The following is a 12,511-nucleotide window of genomic DNA, read 5'->3' on the forward strand; positions in this document are numbered from 1 at the left end:
GATATTGTATGAAAAAGATAATAGAAAGATGACTTTCACACATAATTCTAGTTTCGAACAAGAAAGAGAAATATGAAAAAACTTAGCAAAACCTATTTTAAAAAATGTTGCGAAAGAATTCAACATTCATTGTTTGACGAAATCGTGAATGGATTACAATCAAATTTGGTATTTTCTTGACTTACATTATAGGTCATAGACTCTCATAGTTGTATAACTAACATATATTTTACTTCCCGTCAGTGACACATATTTTAAAATCATCCTCAAATGAGATATATGTCATATAAAATCAACTAAGAGGCTAAACATAATATATTGAGTTTGAAAATCTTATATTAGGTATATGGGAGCAAGGTTCAGTATTGACCCGATCTTATCTATTTTTGGCATTACCACATATTATTAACAGAAAAAGATGCTCTCTAAGTTTCATTAAGATACCTCACTTACCATCACCAATACAAAAGGAGTAAAGTCGACTAGATGTTTGAAAATCTTAATATTAGTTATATGGGGTCTAAGGCAAGTTTTCACCCGATTTTATCAGGTGGCAACATCCAGACACTTTCTTCTTCACTGTCCAGCTTTCGCCAGATTACGGTTAAAGCATTTTAGTTGCCATACTTTTTACGAACCCAGCGAATTGGTTGGAGTAGATATGGAGTAGATATTAGCCAGCTCAATAAATTTGTGGCTGGCTCTAGGCGTTTCGTAGATATACGACGGTTGTTTTGACCCGTACTTAGGAGTTCTGCGGAGAAGCGTCTCTAGCAGTACAAGTGGGATTATTCGTGGTCTGACAAAGTACAGCGTATTTACCTAACCTAACCTAGGCACAAGGATACACTTATTGGAGAAATCTGCTGAATCAATTTTATTAATATAACTCACATATTTGTATTGGCCGATATATGCGGTATAAAGTCAACTGAAAGTTCGAAAATCTTTACATTTGGTGTATGGTGGCTAAGAGAAATGTAGATCCGATTTAACCCATTTCTGACATACGGACATATTGTACTATTATCAGGAAAGGATTCTCACCAAATTTCATATATACATTATATATTTCACACATTAACCCATATTTTCCGTAAAAAAAATCGGCCAAAGGCACTGGTGTCCACATCTTCGGTATCTGGGGGCTTGAACAGTTATGGTCCGATTTTGACAATTTTAAGAATTGAGATTTCATACCAGTTGTGCAAAGTTACCCAGTGTCGAAAGGATTTGTCCTGCGATAGTTTGGCTGATATAACTTAAGTGAGTTGGGAAACATATACATTAACCCCATTAGGGGGCGGGACTATGCCCACTTTTTAAATATTTTCAAACCGCAAGTGCTAATCTCAAGTTCTACCCTATCGCTTGCACGGACAGACGGACCGAATTAAACTCTTCTTGTCATCGTGATCATTTATAAATATTATATATAACTCTATATCTATATGTATGTACATAATCTAACTCGATTAGTTTTGGGTGATACAAACAACCATTAGGTGAGCGAAACTATTATGCTCTGTAGCTACATGTTGCGAGAGTGTAAAAATTAAGGGAAGAGCGAAAAGTTACAAAGTTTTAAAGAAACTGTAATTTTGAAGTTATATTTTTAAGTCATATTGGAAAAAGTTGGATATGCCTCTAGTAACAGTGTAAAAACTTTCGGTAAGCCTAGAGCTTCTAGAATAGTTATTTCAATGGATGAATTTTGAGTCATGCAACGAGTTTATGGTAAATTGATATAATAATTTTATTGTGGAGCAGTTTTTGAGGGCCAGGACTCAACATTCTTATCTGGACACAACTTTAATTTTTTAGCGATTTCCTCAAGTTTAAGTATTGAAAGTCATATCCGCGTTTCTGCCTATCAAAATGATATTATACTGTCATTTCATCTTTAAGGAAGTATAATCGGAAATAAGGCCTTCGAAATAGCAATTAACATGCCATTTATACTAGCACATCCGGCCTCGGCCTATCCTTAATTCTGTTGTGCTATTTTTCACTGCATTGCCGATCGCAACGTTAGTCAAACAAAGTAATGACTACAAAATTATAAACATTTTATTGTTATGGAGAAAAGCATGCTTCTAAGTACAAATTAGTTTAACTTATATAAAATTGTAGAGCTTAAATCACATTCTAATAATTTGCATGTAAAGTTACGCAAAATGCGCACACGCAACTGAGGCGCGCTCGCAATCGTAAATGACGTGGAAGAAGCACTATTAAACAAATTTTCTTTTATTTTGGCTAAGAAAGACTTTTTAACGATCTGAATTTATGAATTAAGTATTAAGCGCTTTTTGAAAATGCACTTAGAGGGATATTATTTACAAAACTGTTATTTGGAATAAAATTGACGTGGCGATTTGATTTCTTACCGTTATTTCACACTTCACTCGAATAAAAATTCAGATATCTTGACGAAACGTGATATACTATACGTACACATAAGTATGTACATTATGCCGATTTATTAGCTATCTTCGATTCGCCAAGCTTCGGAGAGAAGCGAACAAACTGTACCATATGCGCAAACATACGGTCAGCACTTACGGTGCAACCCTGACCTAACATGTCTTCTGACGCATGCACAATTGTGTGACGATTCATTCTTGCTGCAGAAATTCTTTTTTCCGCGTCAAAAAATGTTTTAGTAATCCCTTTATTATGTGTTCTATAAACTATTATAATTGATTTTAAGGCTTATGTTTTTAAAAGCAAAGAAAAACAGAAATTTGCATTTTTATTTATCATTTAAGCCATTCACAATAGTAAAACAAAACTTGGTAGCATTAAAGCTAGCGGTTATACCAACTTAAGGGGCAATTGGAATTGAAAAAAAAAAACTACTGTACCGATTGTTTTGAATATTTCACGAATATACAGAAAAAAAAATAATATTTTTTGAGTTATACGAGATATCCGGCGGCGCTAAACACAAACTGCTGCAGTGATGCCGTCCTTCTCCATGGATGAAACCTAAAACTAAAAAAATATCGTTAAACTAGCAGATATTCTCCGTACAATGACCTACGTGTAAAAATAAATTTTAAACTTTACAAAATGCGCGTCGTTTTTAAAAAAAAAATTTAATTTTACCACAAATTTTGGTCGTTTTAGGACTGCCAAAATTCGATTTTGGATTAGATCAAAAAACCGATCAATCATTGTATGTAGAATTATATGCAGAACAGGCAAATCAGCAAAATCGAAATATGTTGTTTGAAGAAAAACGCGTTTAAATATAAACTGGTGGACCGGATTCAACTGAACGGCTACCCATTAAATGGCTGTAACTCAAAAACTATTTGAGGTATCGATTAGAATTTGAGTATATTATTTTTAAAGGTATAAATTATCGAACTATGAAGAAAACCCTTTTTTAAATTTTTTTTTAAATTTCACACTAGGTGTGCCCCTTAATGAAGTATCCTGTCTTGTACGAACTCGATAACTTTGTTCTTGCTTTTACATGTAACCTTTTGCGAGCAGAGAAGTGGCGATCCAAAAACAGCTATTATAAGTCAGCGGAATGGATCGAATGCCTAAAAACGGTACTTTTCGAAAGTAATGGGCTTTCTCCTATCATATATGGTCGAAATTGGGTAATAAATACCAACATGAGTTAACTCTCGATAGAATAATGGATTACACCAAAATTTTATGAAATCTGAAATCTTTCCTTGAACTCATATACCGTATTTGAGGAGTTCAACGTTCAATTTAGATTTTATAGAGAATATATCCGTCAATATGTAAACCAATTATTAACAAAATAAGAGAGTCTGCCGCTTAGTTAATGTTAATCGCTATCATAAATGAAACGGTCAATTTGTATCCTCGGCCTCATAACTAAGCTTGACGTTAAACTAAATATTTAAAATATTAAATGCTGGTTTACCTATGAGATTATTAAATTAGTTCCAAAAATGCAATTAATTAACAATGTCAGCTAATAACGCATTTGAGTTCATGAAAAGCTTTTTTATAATAAAAATTTCCAGATATAAAACATGTCATTTGTAATAGTATAATGTATTTTATGTTCATATATTCAATATACTACGCTTTAAAGAAGATTAAAATAAAATATTATTGGGCAAAGCCATAGATTTTAGTTTCACCAAAATATTGTGCGATTTTACGTGACCGAAGAACACAACATTTTATCACAAACGAAAATATTTTGTAGACTAGTGTATGGTATAATGTAGTTGATAGTTTTCCTTAGAAATTAAATTAGCAAAGGAAAATTATAGGAATAACAGTATCAAATAAAAAACTGATTGGCATACTAAATATAAAGTCAATAAACCGAAGCGAAAATAGAAAAAAAAAAAACAAGAAAAAATGTTAACTTCGGTTGCACCGAAGCTATAATACTATTCACAAATATAAAATATTCCTTACAAGAACTTTGATCGGTCAGTTTGTATGCCAGCTATTTGCTATAGTCGTCCTATATCGGCGATTCCGTCCAATGAGCAGCTGCTTGGGAAAAAAAGAGGTGTGCAAAAAAAACGTATCTATCTATCAGAAGGTACTCTAAAAATTAGCAGAAACTGGAAAATTGGATTAGTCGTTAGCATGCTTTTATTAGCTCGAAAGTAGCGAGAGGAAATTCCCAATGCGATAATAAAGATTTGTATTAAAATACTTGAAAAGAGGCCTTTTTTTGTCCGTCCGAGTCAATTTTGGTCAGATGATACATATGATTAAATTCGACAAAAGATCGAGAGACACACTATCGCACACCAACAAAATGCTTTCACATTGAATTAAAAATGTTTATCAAAATTTATAATTATTAACATTAAAATATTTATACATTAAATACGTAGTTAATATTTGATGTTTAATTGGCGTAGAATTGTATTCACAGAACTGTCACAATATGTTAACAAAGCATTGTGTAGGTGTGCTATCGTAATTCATATATTATATATATAATATTTTTTCATACATTCAATCATGCATTGTCAAACGGATGTATGATAAATTGTTTGTCAACCAAAACTAAAGAAAATTCGTAATACAGACATTTTTTTTTTATTACATTTATTTTTGTAATATTACGGTACAACAAACGAACCATAAATAGGTCCGTTTTTATAAGTGGCAACGTTGAAAGTAGATGTAAACAAACAAATGTCAACAAAACATAAGCAGCTGATTTTACGACACCGCTGAGTACACGCGAGAGTAATGAAATTAATAAGAGAGAATGCTATGAAATATATCTCTTATATAAATACATGGGGATTAGAAAAGAGAAAATTAAGCGTAATATATTTAATTGTTGCAAAATAACTATGCACATTGGTGTACTTACCTAATTCAGAAACGAAAAAATATTGCAACATAACTGCTATAAGTATTGCACAAACATAATTATTGAATGTTTAAAGACAAATTATGAATCCTAAACGATTATTGTGTATTGAATTCTTTTATTCTGCCACAACTAAAATATAAGTATAAAAACACGTTCACATCGTCGCAATGCAATTCCACAACACGTTAAATAGAACACATTGGTTAAAAATTTAAAACAGAATGCAGAAACAGAATTTAATCATTTTAAATTTTTATAAATTTAAATGTTTATTATTTTACTGCGAACATCGCGCTTAATATACGTTTTGTTATTGTTTTATGTTGAGCAGTGCGAGCGGCGCTCATAAACCGTTTGTTATTATTTTGATGCAACCGTTTATTTTTTTCTACTCTTTGCTTCCTGCGCTTACAGCTGATTCTGCTTTGCCACTTTGTTTTTATTTTTTCATGAAGTTGTTGTTAGTGCTGCTATGCATGAAAAAATGGTGGCGAACCTAAACGAATACACAAGTGAAAAGAAAATTGCAATACATCGATTTTTCCCCTCCGATTTACAGAAAACTTAATGCTATTTTACCTCTAGCTTTTCTAAAAATTCGAAACTATCAACAACTAAATAATTATTTGCTATGTACTTTGGTTTTCTGTGTATAAATTGCTGTATTTAAAGCTGCCAAATTCTTCAAATGGTCGCCCAAACATACACCGGTGCATCACGAAGTGCTTTCACGGCCGACGAAGCGCCTAACCAATTGATTTTTCTTTAAATTTGGCCGAAAGTTTTTTTCAACGCGTTTGATCGATTAAGAACTTTGTATAATTACCATTTTCCTCTAAAAGATACCTCAACTTTAGATAAACTCTAAAGAACTATTAAAATGTAAGGAATTTGGTAGCACTAGCGCATAATGCCCAAGGCCATTTCTGTGCACACCTTGCATCGCTTCACCTTCTATTCAATAGAGGTTGTTAAATTAATGAAAGCTACACTTTATTTAACGCACATTACGCCATTCTGCTTCAGCCGCAGTGACTTCAACAAAACCTAGACGAAATGCAACCTGCAGCCCTAGCGCCCATGATATTCCACTGTGATCACAGTTAACACATACAATTTTCCTTTTTACAACTCCACACCAAATTCAGCTTTAATGTTTTATTTTTAATTTTCTTTATTCTCCACTAAATAGCAACTTCACAAAATCACTTGATAAATTCCCGACCGACCAACCGACCGACGACTCTTACAATTTTTATGCCAACAATTCTTTTCAATTCGATTTCAGCCGGCGAACTATGGTTTGCAAAAATCAATTCTCTACCAGCTGGCAATGCCGTTGGTAAGAGTAGAGAGTGGTGAGAATGTTGAAACGAGCAATACCTATGTTGCCGTATTTGAAGCAATTATATTCACTGAAAAGTTGTGGTATTTTCATATTGGGTTGAAAGCAAAAGCCTCCCTCCTTTGAGTCAGTCGTTTGGAAAACCACTAATAGACAAATACATGCATATTTCGCTAAAATATCTTGAAATTTGTGCATGTAAATAAACACAAACGAATTAAAATAATTTGAAATGGTTATAAATATTTTTAGAAACAAGTGAAATTATATTTCACCACCAACATCGTGATAAATTTACCACTTGTGTTCAATAATTTCTCCATCCACTTGCACGCAGATATTCGAATTTTTAAAATCATTTTCATTTTATTCCGGTATTTAATAAAGCAAATTAATTTAGGTAAATGTATAGTTTAGGTCCCCCAACTAAGGAGGCCTTAAAAATAAATATATTTTTTTTAAATCGTCTTATTTTTACACGAAGATTACAATGTATATATGTATTTACAAATATATTTAACGCACTTTGCACTTATTTTTCAAGCCACTTAGTTGTTGGTGTTGTTGTAGCGCCAAAACTCTGCAGAATTCAGATTACTTAGCTATAAATACCAGTACAGCGAGTTAAACATTTTCTTGTAAAAAAAAAATACTAAAGAAATGTAAGTCACAATTTCTTTTGCGCCGCGATCTGATGGTATGAACGCATATCAGAGATCGTCGAACTCCTTTCGGCACTTGCGCTTCAAAAAAATAACTCTGGTCGGTCCAACACCAGGGCGCCTAAAGTTCTTTTGTATCGAACTCCTTTCAGCAGCGGAAAAAATAAGATAATTAATTTAAATTTTTTATTTTTAATGCATATTTATTAAAAAAAATTTTTTTTAAGTTTTTTTGTTTTGAAAAAATTTAAAAAAATTTATAATTATTGAAAAAATTCACTTTCCGCAAACGGATTTGTAATATTCGCGTCAAAAGAAGACGATTTAAAAAAAAAATCATTTTTGAGGCCTCCTTAGTTGGGGGACCTAAACTATACATTTACCTTAATTTAATCTATATAAAATAATAAATATTAACTTTTCCCCGCTGTGATTACTCGAGAGAAGTAAGATAGAATTTGTAAGATTGCGTTCAGTGCAATAGGAAAATGATTTACGGAACTATACAGTGGTCCAAAGTTAACTTGCGGGAATGTAATAAAAAGTTACCTAAGCAAAATTAGAAAACAAAGATAATGTTTATAATGAACATCACTAACCAAACGAAATTCAGTGATTTCTTTATAGTACTGAAGTCATTTCATTTTACATAAATTAGATCTAATAAGAATGCCTGTGAATCTTATGATTAAAAAATTTTACATTAAATTTTCATTTTTTAATTCCGCTGTTCCGATAATAAATTAGAATTTAATTTTTAATCCAACATATTTGACATATTAAGTAAGATGATAGCTATGCGCGACCCACAAATGAAAACGCTTTTACTTTGTAGTTTCGTGTATTTTCTTTATTTATGCATTTAAAACCTTCGGTTGTATTTTTTTTGTTGCAGCGAGGCTTGTGTGGCTTTTGAGTAATACTCGTACAATTCGCACCGAATCGGTTCCAGCTATAGCCTGCTTTCTTGCAAAACCGCTCAGCTCGCTTTCATTTCCGTTTGTATGCTTATTTCAGTTTTTATTATTTTTAATAATAATAATTTTCATATATTAAGATATTTTATATATATATATTTATTTTATTGTTGTATATAAAAAGCTTGTGTAAATAATTAAATTTTTTTATAATTTGTGTTATTTTTTTTATTTTATAATTTAATTTTCTTCTTTTATGTTTTCTGTAAATCTTTATTGTGGGTTTTTTTTAAATATATGTAAAGGATCTTATTTTCCAATTAATCACGTATTTTTATAGTTTTTTCGCTAATTTTATTGAAACATATGATAAACATAAACTCTTGTAGTAAAAATTTTATTTAACATTCGTTTTTATTACAAAGATTTATACCAATCCACGATTTGAGTGCGACAACTAATTAAAACGAAAAAAATTTGATCAGAAAAAAATAATAGTACTACACAATTTTGCTTACTTTCAGTTAGTATTTTGTTGCATAACCTTAACCATAAGACTTTGACAGCGCACCACAGGTATTGCTTGCCATGCCGTCCTAACTTCATCAAGAAGGGCATCCATATTTGGGATTTTGTTGGTACTGACGGCTCTTTTAACATCACTCCAGAGATGTTCTATGGGAATCAAGTCTGGGCTGGACGATGGGCACTCCAAAAACTTGGTAGAATTTTCATCAAAAAACTTTTGTGTCAACTTTGCCGTGTGCTTTGGATCGTTATCTTGCTCGAATTTCTATATAACAGGCAATTTTTCTCAGCCCACGGCAACATGACGTTTTTTAAGATGTCAACGTATTTCTCCTTGTTTAAAATTCCCTCAGTCCTATAGAGTGGACCAACACAGTTCCAAGAAAAACATCCCCACACCATTATTGATCCTCCATCATGCTTCACTACGCACGAAACATTGCGAGGATCAAATTCTTGATTGATTGGTCGGCGAACATACCTTCGACCATCAGGACCTATGCGATTAATTTTTGTTTCATCGCTCCAAACGACATACTTCCATTGATTTGTAGTCCAAGATCAATGAGAGTTGGCAAAGTCTACGCGTCGTTTCCTTTGAATTTTAGTTAGAAGTGGCTTCTTGCGTGCTGCTCTGCCGTGATGTCCAGATTCGACCAAACGCTGGATATTTGGACATCATATTCGCCTTGAATTTCCCGTAGAATGTCAGTAGAACACTTTTTTGGGTCTCTTCGGGAGATGGTAATGACTCTGCGGTCTATTTCTGTTGAAGTTTTCCGGGGTATTTTTATGCGTGTAACATTGGCAATGGTTTTAAAATTCTGTGTATGCGTAAGGGCCTTGAAACCTATTTTTTTGGGGCATTTGACCTGATTCGCAATTTCTGTGTACGTCTTTCCAGAATAACGGAGGTCCAAAGTGGAGCTGCGTAGGGCAGGTGTACAGCTGCTGCTTTTCCCCATTACAAAGCTTGAATATAACATTTAATTATATTTTAAACAACAACTTTGAAACAAATACTTACCAGAAATCAATAAAATTATTATTAAAAATTATCGCCGTATGGAATTGTGCTACTTTAAACAACTGTTTCTAATTAATTCTAATTCACCTTCTACTTGTATAACGTGACGCATGTACTATGTGTAAAAAAATTAACAGTACTTCCACTGCACAACTACAAAACTGAGCGAATTTAGTAGTAAATAGAGAAGCACAGACAATGCAAGACTTTTAGGAAAATAAATAACGGTATATCGAAACATTATATTATCTTACTTATCAGCTACCTATAAAAAGGGAACATTTCTAAATAGCTGTCAACAGCTGTATATATATTTATTTTATTGTTGTATATAAAAAGCTTGTGTAAATAATTTATTTTTATTATAATTTGTTGTTTTCTTTTTTTCAATTTTATAATTTAATTTTGTTTGACGCTTATTGCAAATCTAATATTCATGTTATCATATAGTATATATGTATGTATGTATATTATATATTATTATCGCTAATACTTTTTTTACATATGCTTATACGTATTTACGAATACGTATGTACTTTGCTTTAATACTTAATACACATTTATGAAATGTAAGTTGGTCTAAGAAGAAACGTTTAATTACAGTACTGTTTTCAAGTTACGCTTTGCTTTGCGCGCCCTTTTGACTACATACTTATGTATGTTTTTGTTAAAATGTTGCATATTTGGTTATTTGTATATGTTTTGTGATTTGTTAAGTTTTTATATGTCTTCATTTGTTTCTAATTTGATAGCAAACTATTTCCTTTTTTTGTTAATTTTTTTGTGTTCGAAAATTTATATATTTATTCCAAATAATTTTAATTGTTTTGCACTTTTTGAGTTGTTTTCAAAACGGTAACGGAAATCGGTTTTATACTTTATTGGTCGAATGGATCGGAGTATAAAACTACTTAACAAAAAACATAAAAAAAAAATTTAGAAAAAACAATAATACGTAAATTTTGTATTATAGACATCGTACAATGGTAAATGACTAAACCAAAAGAAAAATAATAAAAAAGTTAATAATTTGTTTTAAATAAATATATTAAAATTATTGCAACCAGCAGAATCCGTTAGTCAATATTTGGAACTACTATTACTATTTTCTTACAATGGTCGTAAGTCACTCTAAAAAATTTTCGGCCTACAGCATTTATACATATTTTTTGTGCTTCAATAAGAATAACTATTTTCCGCTCACTAAAAAAAACATTCAATACGCTCTGTTTTTTATTTTTATTTTTTATTTAAACTAGTTGTTTGTTCGTTTCACCGTCCACCAAGTTTTGTGAAATCGAAGATTGCAAGAAATAAATACATATATTCAAATAGTCAAAGATTATTTTATGAATATAATGAATATGAAATTCCGAAATTTTAAATTTTTTAAAAAACTTTTCTACCTAGTAAGGTTATATGAGTGAATTACACAACATAAATCTAGCTTGTTACAACGATTTTACAAAAATTAAAGTCAGCACTTATTGTGTCTACAATTAAGGGGGTCACCCCATGTGACCCGCTTTCTTAACATGTCTAGAATACGTTAACAAAGTGATTTTTAAAAATTCGAAGATACAGCAATTAGAAGAAGGAGCGCTCGGAGCGCTGAGTTGCGGACTTGAAACTTTAAACGCGTTTATCTCAAAATTTTCCTCCATTTTTTCTCAAAATGGCCTTGGCCGGATGGCTTGAAATTTATAGGAAATTTATTTATATATAAAAAATTGAAAATTCCCACAATATATAGTTCCCACAATTTTATAATAAAAATCGCAACTTTTTTTCAAATCTACTTTTTTTCAATTCTACCAAAAGTCCAATCATTGGTATATTCATTTGAAAATAGTCCATTCCGTGCATGAAGGCTTACAGATTAAAACGCATCTATTTTTATACTCTCGCAACATGTTGCTACAGAGTATAATAGTTTTGTTCACCTAACGGTTGTTTGTATCACTTAAAACTTATCTAGTTAGATATAGGGTTATATATATATAAATGATCAGGGTGAAGAGCCGAGTTGAAATCGCGGTAACTGTCTGTCCGTCTGTCCGTCTGTCCATCCGTCTGTGCAAGCTGTAACTTAAGTAAAAATTGAGATATCTTTATAAAACTTGGTACACATGTTTCTTGATGCCGTAAGACGGTTGGTATTGCAGATGGGTGTAATCGGGGCACTGTCACGCCCACAAAACGCCATTATTCAAAAACAAATAAATTGCCATAACTAAGCCCCACAACAAGATACAAGACTCTTATTTGGTATATAGGTTCACAATAGGGAGGGACATCTGCAGTTAAATTTTTTTAAAGTGGGCGTGGTCCCGCCCTCTAATAGGTTTAATGTGCATATCTCCTAAACCGCTAAAGCTATAATAACAAAATTCCCTGAGAACAAATGTCTATCGAAAGGGTGTAAATGGGTGAAATCGGGTGACAACCCCGCCCACTCCATATAACGATACTACTAAAAGCGCGATAAATCAAGCACTAAACACGCCAGAGACATTAAATTTTATCACTTTTAGGTGAAAACCCATATCTTGGGATCTGCTTAACCGATTTCAACCAAATTACATATGTATATATACATATATGTATATGTGTATAACGTTCTTTTTATATTTCTATGTCATAGTGCGAAAATGGGCGAAATCGGATTACAACCACGCCTATTTC

The 12,511-nt window shown here is 32.0% G+C and overlaps 3 protein-coding genes across 5 annotated transcripts in view; 2 read left to right on the plus strand and 1 right to left on the minus strand.

Moving 5' to 3' along the window:
* Positions 1-6,642, minus strand: part of atos (atos homolog atossa) — a 152,067-nt gene extending 145,425 nt beyond the window's left edge. Inside the window, exons 1-2 of the mRNA XM_070108026.1 lie at positions 6,462-6,642; positions 5,345-5,476 (exon numbers count right to left, since the gene is read on the minus strand). The gene's annotated coding sequence lies outside the window, so the exon portion shown is untranslated. The remainder of the gene's footprint in view (positions 1-5,344; positions 5,477-6,461) is intronic.
* LOC106616190 (UDP-glucosyltransferase 2-like) overlaps positions 1-12,511 on the plus strand; it is a 44,606-nt gene that overhangs the window by 6,427 nt on the left and 25,668 nt on the right. The window lies entirely within an intron of this gene.
* The window catches only part of LOC106616199 (UDP-glucosyltransferase 2), a 64,227-nt gene that overhangs the window by 6,423 nt on the left and 45,293 nt on the right, over positions 1-12,511 (plus strand). The window lies entirely within an intron of this gene.

Source organism: Bactrocera oleae, chromosome 4 (assembly GCF_042242935.1).
Source record: "Bactrocera oleae isolate idBacOlea1 chromosome 4, idBacOlea1, whole genome shotgun sequence".
Taxonomy (NCBI): Eukaryota; Metazoa; Arthropoda; class Insecta; order Diptera; family Tephritidae; genus Bactrocera; species Bactrocera oleae.